General features: G+C 42.5%; 1 protein-coding gene across 2 annotated transcripts in view; it reads right to left on the reverse strand.

Annotated features, from left to right (window-relative positions):
• The window catches only part of LOC132406513 (relaxin-3-like), a 96,483-nt gene that overhangs the window by 39,062 nt on the left and 44,087 nt on the right, over positions 1-13,334 (reverse strand). The window contains exon 1 of one of the 2 annotated variants that reach the window (XM_059992285.1): positions 12,564-12,624. The exons of the other annotated variant lie outside the window; for it this stretch is intronic. The gene's annotated coding sequence lies outside the window, so the exon portion shown is untranslated. Of the gene's footprint in view, positions 1-12,563; positions 12,625-13,334 lie in introns of those variants that run through there. 2 annotated transcript variants of the gene reach the window in all.

A 13,334-nucleotide genomic window follows, 5' to 3' on the forward strand; every position in this document is an offset into this window, starting at 1 on the left:
AAACAGGCCATCTCGGCCCTCCTAGTCCGTGCCGAACTCTTAATCTCACCTAGTCCCACCTACCCGCACTCAGCCCATAACCCTCCACTCCTTTCCTGTCCATATACCTATCCAATTTTACCTTAAATGACACAACTGAACTGGCCTCTACTACTTCTACAGGAAGCTCATTCCACACAGCTATCACTCTCTGAGTAAAGAAATACCCCCTCGCGTTTCCCTTAAACTTCTGCCCCCTAACTCTCAAATCATGTCCTCTCGTTTGAATCTCCCCTACCCTCAATGGAAACAGCCTATTCACGTCAACTCTATCTATCCCTCTCAAAATTTTAAATACCTCGATCAAATCCCCCTCAACCTTCTATGCTCCAATGAATAGAGACCTATTTTGTTCAACCTTTCTCTGTAACTTAAGTGCTGAAACCCAGGTAACATCCTAGTAAATCGTCTCTGCACTCTCTCTAATTTATTGATATCTTTCCTATAATTCGGTGACCAGAACTGCACACAATATTCTAAATTTGGCCTTACCAATGCCTTTTAACATTACATAATTTTAACATTACATCCCAACTTCTGTACTCAATGCTTTGATTTATAAAGGCCAGCGTTCCAAAAGCCTTCTTCACCACCCTATCTACATGAGACTCCACCTTCAGGGAACTATGCACAGTTATTCCTAGATCTCTCTGTTCCTCTGCATTCCTCAATGCCCTACCATTTACCCTGTATGTTCTATTTGGATTATTCCTGCCAAAATGCAGAACCTCACACTTCTCAGCATTAAACTCCATCTGCCAATGTTCAGCCCATTCTTCTAACCGGCATAAATCTCCCTGCAAGCTTTGAAAACCCACCTCATTATCCACAACATCTCCTACCTTAGTATCATCGGCATACTTACTAATCCAATTTACCACCCCATCATCCAGATCATTTATGTATATTACAAACAACATTGGGCCCAAAACAGATCCCTGAGGCACCCCGCTAGTCACCGGCCTCCATCCCAATAAACAATTATCCACCACTACTCTCTGGCATCTCCCATCTAGCCACTGTTGAATCCATTTTATTACTCCAGTATTAATACCTAACGACTGAACCTTCTTAACAAACCTTCCATGTGGAACTTTGTCAAAGGCTTTGCTGAAGTCCATATAGACTACATCCACTGCCTTACCCTCGTCAACATTCCTCGTAACTTCTTCAAAAAATTCAATAAGGTTTGTCAAACATGACCTTCCACGCACAAATCCATGCTGGCTACTCCTAATCAGATCCTGTCTATCCAGATAATTATTAATACTATCTCTAAGAATACTTTCCATTAATTTACCCACCACTGATGTCAAACTGACAGGTCTATAATTGCTAGGCTTACTTCTAGAACCCTTTTTAAACAATGGAACCACATGAGCAATACGCCAATCCTCCGGCACAATCTCCGTTTCTAATAACATCTTAAAGATCTCCGTCAGAGCTCCTGCTATTTCTACACAAACTTCCCTCAAGGTCCTGGGGAATATCCTATCAGGACCCGGAGATTTATCCACTTTTAAATTTCTTAAAAGTGCCAGTACTTCCACCTCTTTAATTGTCATAGGTTCCATAACTTCCTTACTTGTTTCCCACACCTTACACAATTCAATATCCTTCTCCTTAATGAATACCGAAGAGAAGAAATTGTTCAAAATCTCTCCCATCTCCCTCGGCTCCACACATAGCTGACCACTCTGATTCTCTCAGGGGCCAATTTTATTCCTCACTATCCTCTTGCTTTTAATATAACTGTAGAAACCTTTCGGATTTACTTTCACCTTATTTGCCAAACCAACCTCGTATCTTCTTTTAGCTTTTCTAATCTCTTTCTTAAGATTCCTTTTACATTCTTTATATTCCTCGAGCAATTCCTTTACTCCATGCTGCCTATATCTATTGTAGACATCCCTCTTTTTCCGAACCAAATTTCTAATATCCCTTGAAAACCATGGTGCTTTCAAACCTTTAACCTTTCCTTTCAACCTAACAGGAACATAAAGATTCTGTACCCTCATAATTTCACCCTTAAATGACCTCCATTTCTCTATTACATCCTTCCCATAAAACAACTTGACCCAATCCACTCTCTCTGAATCCCTTCGCATCTCCTCAAAGTTAGCCTTTCTCCAATCAAAAATCTCAACTCTAGGTCCTGTCCTGTCCTTCTCCATAATTATATTGAAGCTAATGCTATTGTGATCACTGGACCCGAAGTGCTCCCCAACACATACATCTGTCAGCTGACCTATCGCATTCCCTAACAGGAGATCCAACACTGCCCCATCTCTAGTCGGTACTTCTATGTATTGTTGCAAAAAACTATCCTGCACACATTTCACAAACTCTAAACCATCCAGCCCTTTTACAGAATGAGCTTCCCAGTCAACATGTGGAAAATTAAAATCTCCCACAATCACCACCTTGTGTTTACTACAAATATCTGCTATCTCCTTACACATTTGCTCTTCCAACTCATGCTCCCCATTAGGTGGCCTATAATACACTCCTATCAGTGTAACTACACCTTTCCCATTCCTCAATTCCACCCAAATAGTCTCCCTAGAGGAGCTCTCTAATCTATCCTTCCAAAGCACCGCCATAAGATTTTCTCGGACAAGCAATGCAACACCTCCTCCTCTGGCCCCTGCTACTCTATCACACCTGAAGCAACTAAATCCGGGAATATTTAGTTGCCAATCACACCCTTCCTGCAACCATGTTTCACTAATAGCTACAACATTATAATTCCAGGTATCAATCCACGCTTTAAGCTCATCCACTTTTCTTACAATGCTCCTAGCATTAAAATAGATACATTTAAGATACTCTCCACCTCCTCCTCTCTTTTCATCCCTAACAATGCATTCAAATTTATTATCCTTTTCTTTCTTCGCCCCTACATCTTTGGGCTGAGCGCATCCCTTCTCCATCACCTGCCTTTCCTCCCTCACACACTGTCTATTTACTTGCTCTACTGGTGAGCTAACCTCCTCTCCCATAGTTTCCTCAAATTGATTCCCGCCCCCCCATCTCACTAGTTTAAAGTCTGCCCTGTAGCCCTAGCAAACCTCCCCGCTAGGATATTAGTCCCCCCAGGATTCAAGTGTAATCCGTCCTTCTTGAACAGGTCACGCCTGCCCCAGAAGAGGTCCCAATGATCCAGAAACTTGAATCCCTGCCCCCTGCTCCAATCCCACAGCCATGCATTCATCCTCCTCCTAATTCTATTCCTACTCTCACTGTCGCGTGGCACAGGCAGTAATCCCGAGATTACTACCTTTGCGGTCCTTCTTCTTAACTGCCTTCCTAACTCCCTATACTCTTGTTTCAGGACCTCTTCCCCTTTCCTACCTATGTCATTGGTACCTACATGTACCACGACCTCTGGCTCCTCACCTTCCCACTTCAGGATATCTTAGACGCGATCAGAAACGTCCCGAACCCTGGCACCAGGGAGGCGAATTACCATCCGGGATTCCCGATCACCTCCACAGAACCGCCTGTCTGAACCCCTGACTATCGAGTCCCCTATTACTATGGTCCTCTTTCTTCTATCCCTACCCTTCTGAAGAAGAAGGTTAAGAAGAAAAAGGAAAAGTATATAAAACTTCAGAAGTTAGGATCAAATAAAGCACATGAGGAGTATAAAGAAATCAGAAAAGAACTAAAGAGGGGAATTAGGAAGCCAGGAGGGGCTGTGAAAAGTCCTTGGTAAGTAGGATTAAGGTGAATCCCAAGGCATTCTATACATACATTAAGAGTAAAATGATAACTAGGGAGAGGGTGAGACCTTTCAAGGATAAAGAAGGTAACATTTGCTTGGATGCGGAGAATGTGAGTGAGGTGCTTAGTGAGTATTAACCATTCCATGTTTACCAAGGAAAAGGATATGGATGACCAGGAGGAGTGTTGAGTGTATAAATATATTAGGGCATTTAGAGGTCAAGGAGGAGGAAGTGTTGGGTCTCCTAAAGAGTATTAAGGTGGATAAACCCCAGGGCCTGATGGGATTTATCATAGGTTATTGAAGGAGGCAAGTGACAAGATTGCTGGAGCTTTGTCCTCTCTAGTCGCTGGCGAGGTCCAAGAGGACTGGTGAGTGGTTAATGTTGTTCCTCTATTTATGAAGGGAACAAGGGAAAATCCTGGGAATGACAGATCAGTGAGTCTCACATCAGTTGTAAGGGAATTGCTGGAGATATTTCTTATGGATAGGATATATGAGCATTTTGAAACCCATGACCTAATTAGGGAGAACTAACATGGCTTTGTGCAGGGCAGATCGTGTCTTACCAACTTGATAAGAGTTTTATTTGATAAGATGTTGAGAGAGATTAATGAGTGTAGGGCAGTTGATGTTGTCTACATGGATTTTAGTAAGTCATTTGTGAAGTCCCTCGTGGAAGGCTAATCCAGAAGATTAAGATGCAAGGGGTTTGTGACAAAATGGCTGTTTGGATTCAGAACTGGCTTGTGCATAGAAAACAGAGGGTAGTGGTTGAAGTGACTTATTCTAGATGAAGGTTTGTAATTAGTGGTGGTCTGCAGCAATCTGTGCTGGGACCCTTGCTGTTTGTGATGTATATAAATGACCTGGATGAAAATGCAGATGGGTGGGTTAGTAAGTTTGTAGATGACATCAAGATTGGTGGAGTTGTAGGTAGTGTGGAAGACTGGCAAAGAATACAGCACGATATAGACCAGTTGCAGATATGGGCAGAGAAATGGCAGATGGAGTTTAACCCAGATACACGTGAGATGTTGTACCTTGGTAGAGCAAATGCAAGGGGACAGTACACTGTTAGGGACAAGATCCATAACAGAGTTGCTGAGCAGAGAGATCTTGGGATCAAAGTTCATAGCTCCTTAAGAGTGGCTCCACAGGTCGATAAGGTGGTTAGGAAGGCTTATGGAATGCTTTGCTTTTATTTGTCAAGCCATTGAGTTCATAATTCAAGAGGTTATGTTGCAACTTTATAAAACTCTGGTTATGCCAATCTGGAATATTGCATACAATTCTGGTCACACCACTATGGGGAGAATGTTGAGACTTTGGAGAGGATAGGGAAAGGGTTTACCAGAATGCTACCTGGTTTAGAGGGCATGTGTTATCGTGAGAAGTGGCTAAACTTGGGTTGTTTTCTTTGGAGCGACAAAGGCTGAAGGGAGATCTGAACAATACACCAAAATGCTGGAGGTACTCAACAGGTCAGACAGCACCTATGGAAAGGAATAAACAGTCTACATTCCAGGCCAGGACTCTTCATAGGAAGGCGGGAGAAGCCAGAATAAAAAGGTGGAGGAAGGGAACTGGAAGGTGATAGGTGAAGCCAGATGAGGGGAAAGTAGACAGCTGGGAGATGAGAGATGAAGTGAGAAGCTGGGATGTGATAGGTAGAAAAGGTAAAGGGCTGAAGAAGAAGGAATCTGATTGGAGAGGAGAGTGTACCATAGGAGAAAGGGCAGGAGGAAGGGCAACAGAGGGAGGAGATGGGCAGGAGAGTAGAAGAAAAGGTGTAAAATGAAATACAGAATGGGGAATGGAAAAAAGAGAAAAGCAGGAGGGGGAGAGTTTACTGGAAGTTAGAGAAATCAAGGCAGCATCTGCAGAGGAAAAGGGATAATTGTTGTTTCGGGCCAAGACTGTGCACTAGGACTGAGAGGTTAAAAGAGAGTAGCTACTACAATGAGGGGAGGGGTCAAGCTGGACCTGGTGGATCCAGGTGAGGAAGGTGGATGAAGCCAGGTGGGAGGGAGAGGTGGAGAAAACGAGTGACTCTGGGAGGCAACTGGTGGAGGCAATAAGGGATTGCAGATTATGGAGTTCCCCCACCTGGTTCAATCTTCCCATGAACCCTCCTCTCCCTCCTCAAAGGAATTTGCTCTCCTCATGCAGGATTCCCTAAAGATTAACTTGCAGGTTGAGTCAGTGGTGAGGAAGGCAAATGCAATATTGGCATTCATTTCGAGAGGACTAGAATATAAAAACAAGGACGTAATGCTGATGCTTTAGAAGGCATTGCTCAGACCGCATGGAGTTTTGTGAGCAGTTTTGGACCTCATATCCAAGAAAGGATGTGTTGATATTGCAGAAGATCCAGAGGAGGTTCCCAAGAATAATCCTGCAAGTGAAAGGGTTAACGTGTGAGGAGCACTTGATGGCTTTGTGCCTGTACTCACTGGAGTTTAGAAGAATGGAGGGGTTTCTCATTGAAACCTTTTGAATATTGAAAGGTGTGGTAGCAGGGGCGTGCAGAGGATGTTCCTATAGTGGAGGAATCTAGGACCAGAGGGCACAGCCTCAGACTAGAGGGATGTCCCTTTAAAACAGAGATGAGAAGGGATTTTCCCCAGCAAGCACCTAAAATACACAGGGAATTGATGGAAGACTTCCACTTCTGGTGGGGCGATAGGTCCTGCTAATTCCAGACTAGTTTCAGGCATCTACGCTCTGATACACAAACTATTTTGAAGTCTGAAAATAATCCTAGACTTATTGTCAGGTCTGTACATCTGCTTCCTGCTTCTGCGCAATAACAAAAGTTATTTATTTAACTGGTTAAACTCCTCTCAATACATGAAGCCTTTTTTCCCTCGAAAAATACTAAGCAATCAACGTTATTTTCTTATCTCACTAATTTCTACAGACGTACTGTGGATTCTAACTGGCTGCATCACCACCTGGTATGGGGGGTGGGTGGGGTACTCGTGTACAGGATCAAAATAAGCTGCAGAAAGTTGTGAATTCAGTCAGCTCCATCATGGGCACTAGCCTGCTTGGCATCCAGGCCATCTTCAAGGAGCGATATCATTCATCATTAAGGACCCCCATCTCCCAGGTCTTGCTTTGTTCACATTGCTACCATCGGGGAGGAGGTACAGGAACCTAAAGCCACACGTTGAATGATTAAGGAACAGCTTCTTCTCCTCTGCCATCTGATTTCTGAATGGGCATTGAAACTATGGACACTACCTCACTATTTTTTTTGCACTTCTTATTTAATTTAAATCACAGTTTTTATTATTATGCACTGCTGCCGTAAAAACAACAAGTTTCAGGACGTATGCCGGTGATATTAAACCTGATTCTGATTCTGATTCTTATAAAGTCCAGGAAATTAAAAAATCTAGATACTGAATTATTTGTGCATTATATTGCCCTGGTTCACAACTTTACTGGATTTCCTTTGGAATATGCCTAAACATGCCAACATTTCTTGTAATGGGACCCGTTCCTGATGAGTAACACACATCAAACTAGTTCAGACAAGATGACTCAGAATTTGACACATAGCAAACCACAGATCAAAGATAATTTTACTGACAATGACATCTCGCTACACTTCATACCCTCACTTCCCCAGTCGTCCTTTCGGCGTTCATCGCCAGCTATGTAGTTACTCTCCTAAGGGACTCTAAGAACAATGCCTGCAATATAACAAAAACACTATAAATTACAATAAGAAACATATAGAAATTAAATCAGTGCAAGAAGAGTGTGGTAGTGTACATGGATTAATTGGCCATTCAGAAACCCGGTGGCAGACGTGAAGAAGCTGTTCCTGCAAAGTTGAGTGCGTGTCTTCAGGCTCCTGAACCTCCTCCTTGATGGTAGCAATGAGGGCACGTCCTGGGTGATGCAGATCCTAAATGATGGATGCCATTTTTTTGGGGGATTGCTTATAAAGGTGCCCTCGATGGTGGGGAGACTGGTGTCCATGATGGAGATGGCAACTTTCTGCAGCTTTTCCCGATTCCGCGCACTAACCCCTCCATACCAGATGGTGATACAACCAGTTGGAATGCTCTCCGTGATACTTCTGTAGATTTGCAAGAGGCATATCAAATCTCCTCAAGATGGGGTGTATTAATTATAAAGAGAAGGTGGACAAAATTGGATTATTTTCTCCGGAGTGACAGAGGCTAAAGGATGGTCTTACAGTCAGATATATTTATGGGAGGCATAGATATCATAGATCAGCAGTCTTTCTTCTGGGAGGGAGATGCCAAATGCTAGAAGGCAGAGTTTTAAGGCAGAGGAGTGGAGTTTAAAGAAGATTTGCAAATAAAGCTACTGGGGAGGTGGTAAAAGTAGATATGAGAACAATATTTAAGAGATATTTAGTTAGATAGCTGGCTGGTGGTGTAATGGCATCCACACCGGACTTCGAGGTGAGTGGTCCCAAGTTCGAATCTGGCTGGTTCCTTGCACTCTTTCCATCTGTGCTGGGTGGAGAGACGAGCTAGCAACTTGGCTTTGTGAAAAACAGGCAAATGCTAAAGAAATGGCAGGGCTGCTGCCCAATGCACCACAAGGTGCAGAGAGGAACAAAAATTTAGCCAGATTTACCCCCCAGGAGGTCCATAACCTTGTAGGTTTTGAAGGCTTATGTGCCTCAATGACCCGGAGAGCTATGTTGGCTGGAGTCGGGGCCTTGTGCTTTGGCTCTTGGTAGGGTCACTCATGCCAAACAGGTCAAAGGGTCGAGGCCGGATTCACAGTGGTCCAGTTTTGGGGGTTCGGCTCAGAGCTAACAACCCTGAATGGTCAACAAAAACTAACACAAATGGCAATGAAAGTTCCTTCTATATCTGAGTGTGATGGTAGGGACAGAGGAGATGGAAGACCTTCATCGCCAATGGTGTAACAGGCAGTAAGTAAGTAGTTAGTGTCGTGGTTTTTCGTGCCTCACAAGTGACCAGGAGACGCAGAAGATTCTTCAAGAAGGGTTAAACTTTAATTTGCAAATCAAAGTTGAGACAGTCATTGAGCTAGTCGCTGATTGCCCACCGATCCCCGGACACAGCACTTTTTATATCAATCTCCTGGTCCAGTTTCACACGTACCACACGTATGTCCCATTGACTTAATCATGTTCTAATCTACATCTCTTAGCTACCTCTCATTAACACACCATTGTCTTTTACATTCCTAAGATTTCATTCTCTAGCAAATAGCAAGTTTACATTCTTAATACTTCATTCTCCTGCTAAATTGGGTACATGCATAGCAAATAGCAAGTTTCAAAGCTGACTACATCTCTTTAGCTACCTTTGACACACCATTGTCTTCTACATTCCTAGGATTTCATTTTGGATACATGCATAGCAAGCTGACTACATAGTTTTGGTTACACAGCAAATAATATAACTTTTATACTCCATAATATTTTTATACTCCAATATTAGATGCAGGAATAGACAAGAAACAAGGGTGTATTTATTATGCCTAGGCAGAAAGGATTAGTTTTGATTGGCATTAGTGTCAGTACAAACATGATGGGCTGAAGGTCCTAAATCGGACCTGTTTCTGATTTTCTAATCAGGAAATAAGATCAATGTGCTTACATATTACTAGATAGGGATAATGAATTTTTAAAAAATTGCTGCAAAAAAACATTCTTCCGGCTCACAGGCATAAAAGAGACTGAATAGAAAGGCAAAGGATTCAGTCAAAAAATTGAAAGAGCCAGTTATTGGCATAATATTGTCAGTCTTTTTTGGGCAAAAAATTTGTAAGTGGGAAATTTAGAAAGGGCACCTAGTCCTGCTGACAATGAGAGAACAACAAAGACAAAATCTGACCCAAATTTGATGTTTTCAGCAAGAGTTTTGGGTTAGTACAGGAAAGTGACACTTTGTGAAAGTTCAGCCATGATGTTAGTTAATGGTTCTTATAAAGAGGAACTTGCACAAATTCTAGCTTCTCATTAAATACTGTGCAATCATGTGAAGTACAATAAGTTTCTGGTTGCAAAATAACAGTAACTAGTCATCAGAAAGTGATTATATGGTGCACCTCGGGGATGTGCACTTAGCCAGCTACTCTAGTCTCTCCACGCCCATGACTGTGTGGCTAGACATAGCTCAAATGCCCATCTATAAATTTGCTGTTGATACAACCATTGTTAGCAGAATCTCAGATGGTGACAAGAGGGTGTACAGGATATACCAGCTGGTTGAATGGTGTCCCAGCAACTGCCTTGCACTCAATGTCAGTAAGACCAACAAATTGATTATGGACTTCAGGAAGAGTAAGATGAACCAATCCCCACAGCAGGATCAGAAGTGAAAAGAATAAGCAATTTCAAGCTCCTGGGTGTCAATATCTTCAAGGACCTAACCTGGAACCAAAATATTGATACAGATATAAAGAAGGCAAGACAGCGGCTATACCTTATCAGAAGTTTGAGGAGATTTGATATGTCACTAAAAACACTTCCAAGTTCCTACAGATTTCTACTATAGAGAGCATTCTAACTGGCTGCATCAACGTCTGGTATTGGGGGGGAAGGGGGGAGGGAGCGACTACACAGGATCAAAGCAAGCTGCTGAGAGATGTAAACTTAGTCAGCTCCATCATGAGTTCTAGCCTCCATAGCATCCAGACATTTTCAAGGAGCGATGCCTCAGAAAGGCGGCATTCATCATGAAGGACCCCCATCACCCGGGACATGCCTTGTTCTCATTGCTACTATCAGGAAGGAGGTACAGGAGCCTGAGAGCACATACTCAGTGATCAGGAACAGCTTCTTCCCCTCTGCCATCCAATTTCTGAATATTGAACCCAAGAACGCTACCTTGCTACTTTTTTATTTCTTATTTTTGCTCTGCTTATTTAATTTAACTATTTGATATTTATATGCTTACTGTAATTCACAGTTTTTTTCTCCATTGTTATATATTGCATGCAAAGTTAACAAATTCCATGACATATTCGGATGACATTAAACCTGATTCTAATTCCGATTCTGGTTCTCAAGAACAGGAACTTCCACAGGATTCAGCTTTTAGATTCTCATTAAGTTACTGTACAATCAGTTTCTGCTTACAAAACACCAGTAACTAGACATCAAAAAGTAATTGACGATCATGAGCATCAAAAGGAAAACTTCTATTTTCCATGCAGGAACACTCTGCTGGTAGGTTCTGATTAATGATGCCAGTAACTCCTCTGATGTTTGGCACTCAAACACAGGACAGAGATCCTGCACCAAAGGGCCCTGCGTGACTCAAGTGGTTTTAAATAAAAGATGAGTACTTTTTATTTTCACAGACTTATGAAGCACAGATGCACTGAAGTAAATGATCTATTTGTTTTGGCAATAAGTCACTTATCCCATGAGAAATAAGCTTCTTGCTGATTTCATGATACATAACATTATCTTCATTGCTGAACTGTGTTGGCTGAAGCTGTTTGGCAATTTGGGTGGACATAGCAAATTCTTCCTCGCTGACTGAATAACACCAATGCTGCAAGTTTGTTGGTGAAGTCTTCTCCTTGGACAATCAGAATGAGGTTTATTATCACTGACATATGGGAGTCCTTCATCCAGGCTACGCTTCCATTCTCAAGGGCCCCCATCATCCAGGCAAGTCTCTCCTCTCACTGTTACCATCAGGAAGGAGCAACAGGACCCTTCGGTCCCACACCACCAGGTTCAGCAACAATTATTCCCCTTCAAACATCAGGCTCCTGAACCTGTGTGGATAACTTCACTCACCTCAATGCTGAACTGATTCCATAACCTATGGACTCACTTTCAAGGACTCTACAACTCATATTCTCAGTATTATTTACTTAATTGTTGTTTTTTAAGTATTTGCATAGTTTATCTTCTGTTGCACATTGCCTGTTTATCAGGCTTTGACGTTTCAATGATTGTATTGTATGTCTTTTGTTTTTATTGTGAATGCCCGTAAGAAAATGAATCTCAGAGTAGTATATGGTGGCGTATACATACTTTGATAATAAATTTAAGTTGAACTTTGTTGTTTTGGGTCAGTGGGAGACATAGAAATTACTGTGAGGGACATAAGAAAACAAATAATGCTGAAGCCGAATAATGAGATAGTGTTCAAGGGCTCATAGCAGAGAGGAGACAAGGTCAAGGGTAACACACACAAAATGCTGGAGGAACTCAGCAGGTCAAGCAGCATCCTTGGTAATGAATGATTGTCGACACTCCAGGATGAAATCCTTTAGGACTGATGAATGATCTTGAAGATGGTGTATCGTGTATGTATGTGTATACCTTTTTCTGTGTGTGTGTGTGTGTGTGTGTGTGTGTGTGTGTGTGGGGGGGGGGTGGGTAAGAGGTTGGGAAGGTGATTGTCTTTTATGTTCTGCTGTTGTGTCTTCTGTTGCAGAGACATAGAGCACTACAGTACAGAAATAGGCCCTTCAGCCCATCTAATCCATCCCAACCTATTAGTCATCCCAGTCCCATCGACCTGCACCTAGACCACAGCCCAGCATATCTCTCTTATCCAAGTTTCTCTTAAATGTTGAAAAAGGCCCTGCACCCACCACTTGCACTGTGTGTGCACGCGCGCATCAGGTTGTGTACAGTGTAGATAATACACAATAACAGAACCTTATCAAACTGTTGAAGTCTAAGCATTAACTCTGAGCTGTTTTTCTTAGTGCGTTCTCCACCGCCCTGAAGAGAAAGCAAATAGCTTTCGGCGCACTGAAGGACATTGAAAGCCAATCATTTAGAAATAACTGTGAAGCATACCTGGTCCATTGCTATGTCCACAGCAAATGAGGAAACTGCCCCCTCCAGCAAAAGTGTTCTCCTGGAGGGCAAAAAGCAAGAGAAGGTGACTGCATTAGGACAAAATACTGTAAGACATGAAAACCATGTGGTCTACCTTAATGCAACCAGCTGGGGCCTCCATGCTAGGGATACTGGCCCATGAAAGGGCACTGACACTGGTTTGCTTATGTCTTGCATAAGTTTTGTGGAGATAACATAGGTGATCTTTTTCTAGCACCAAGTAGTGCCTGATGTAGGCAGTCCTGTTCTCAGATGCAGGTAGGATGGCAGGGATCTCAGATGCCCTAGCTGTAGTCTCAGTCTTCAGACAAACTTTTCTTCAATTAACCAAAGGCAGAGAGGCCTTAAGGTCTTCTGCCTTAATGAAAGATGGCCCCCAAGCTCGAGGTTTTGTTCCATATTTTCCAGAGTCAATCAGTCTTTACTGTAGAGGGCAGTGAATCCGAATTGAATTATTATCACTGGCATATGTTGTGAAATTTTGTTAACTTTGTTGCAGCAGTACAATGCCCTCCCCCATACCAGAGAGTGGTGCAGCCAGTTAGAATGTTCTCCAGAGTACATCTATAGAAATTTGCAAGTGGTTTTGAAGACGTACTAAACCTTCCCAAACTCCTAATGAAATATCGTCATTGTCTTACTTTCTTGAAAGCTGCATTGATATGTTGGGATCATGTTAGGTTCTCAGAGATATTAACACCCAAGAACTTGAAATTGGGACTCTCTACT

Source organism: Hypanus sabinus, chromosome 16 (assembly GCF_030144855.1).
Source record: "Hypanus sabinus isolate sHypSab1 chromosome 16, sHypSab1.hap1, whole genome shotgun sequence".
Classification (NCBI taxonomy): domain Eukaryota; kingdom Metazoa; phylum Chordata; class Chondrichthyes; order Myliobatiformes; family Dasyatidae; genus Hypanus; species Hypanus sabinus.